This window comes from Echinops telfairi, unplaced genomic scaffold (genome assembly GCF_000313985.2).
Source record: "Echinops telfairi isolate 266 unplaced genomic scaffold, ASM31398v2 ScPeMD7_9;HRSCAF=40, whole genome shotgun sequence".
NCBI classification, from domain to species: Eukaryota; Metazoa; Chordata; class Mammalia; order Afrosoricida; family Tenrecidae; genus Echinops; species Echinops telfairi.
Window position 1 is genome coordinate 74,178,596 of NW_022103906.1, and position 1,213 is coordinate 74,179,808.

The 1,213-nt window shown below is 52.3% G+C and overlaps 2 protein-coding genes across 3 annotated transcripts in view; one reads left to right on the forward strand and one right to left on the reverse strand.

The window, feature by feature from the left end:
* TTC31 (tetratricopeptide repeat domain 31) overlaps nucleotides 1-1,213 on the reverse strand; it is a 9,556-nt gene that overhangs the window by 7,011 nt on the left and 1,332 nt on the right. The gene's annotated exons all lie outside the window — the stretch shown is intronic.
* Nucleotides 1-1,213, forward strand: part of CCDC142 (coiled-coil domain containing 142) — an 8,934-nt gene that overhangs the window by 630 nt on the left and 7,091 nt on the right. The gene's annotated exons all lie outside the window — the stretch shown is intronic.

Consider the following 1,213-nt stretch of genomic DNA (forward strand, 5'->3'; position numbering starts at 1 on the left):
CACTAGTTCGGCTACTCAGAGCAGGCCCGGGGTGGGAACCCTGGTACCTGCTCTTTCCCGCTTCATTCTTGTCAAATCCTTGCCACCCACTTGGATCCACCCTGGGGCTGTTCCCCACCGAAAGGCGTCCAGGGTGCTTGGCACTCTCCTCCCTGTATTGGGGGTGCCCGCACATCACAAGGCTGAGTGTGCAGCAATGACTTCCTGCTGAAAAACTGCCAGTGAGCCCTGGCTGCCAGGACACCAGATGGAGCCCTGTGGGTGCTGTCAGGGAAGCACCCGCTGTTAACCACAAGGTTCAAAACCCCAGCTTCTCTGAGGGGCCCGAGAGGCAGAGGCAGGCTGCTCCTGGGAAGAGGACAGCCTCAGAAGCCCTGTATGGATAGTCACCAGGAGTTGGAAAGGACCCCTTCACAGTGGGTTGTTTTTTGTTGTTGTTACCAGGACACCAGGCAAGATGTAGTCTGGCTGGCTTTTCCCAACTTCTTTATAATCCTCCTTCCCTGCTTTCTGACACCAGGCTCCTTCTTGCCTTGGGGCCTTCCCTGGACTACCTTTGAACCTCTTTGGCCCTGACCTCACCTATCATCTTATCTCCTCCTGCCTCCCGAGGGCTGGTTCAAATCCCTTTTCCCTTCAAAGCCCTCCCAGCCCCTCATGTTCTCCGATTATTTCTGCCCTCTTTGAACCAAGCTGTGCTTAGTCTAAATCAAGGGTCCTCAAACTACAGCCCTCGGGCCACTTGCGGCCCGAGAGGACATTTATCTGGCCTGCAGGGTGTTTTTGCCCCATTTTGTTTTTTACTTCAAAATAAGATATGTGCAGTGTTCATAGGAATTTGTTCATAGTTTTTTTTTAAAAAAACTATAGTCCGGCCCTCCAACGGGTCTGAGGGACAGTGAACTGGCCTCCTGTTTAAAAAGTCTGAGGACCCCTGGGATGGTACAACTGAGCACCCTTTGATTCAGTGCCTTTTAAAAATTATTTATTTATTTATTTTTTTGATTCAGTGCCTTTTATGGCTCTCCTACTGGGCGAGGCAGCATGGAACTACCGAGTGCGCTAATGGAGGGGAGCCACTGGCCACCTGTGCTGTTAGGAGACAAGGTGCTTAACTCCCTGGGCCTGAGCGACCACATCCAGAAACGAGGCTCTTTAGGGCCTGGCCCAGATGCCCTATGGGTCTGATGAGGGCCATTTTCCTCAGTTAGGG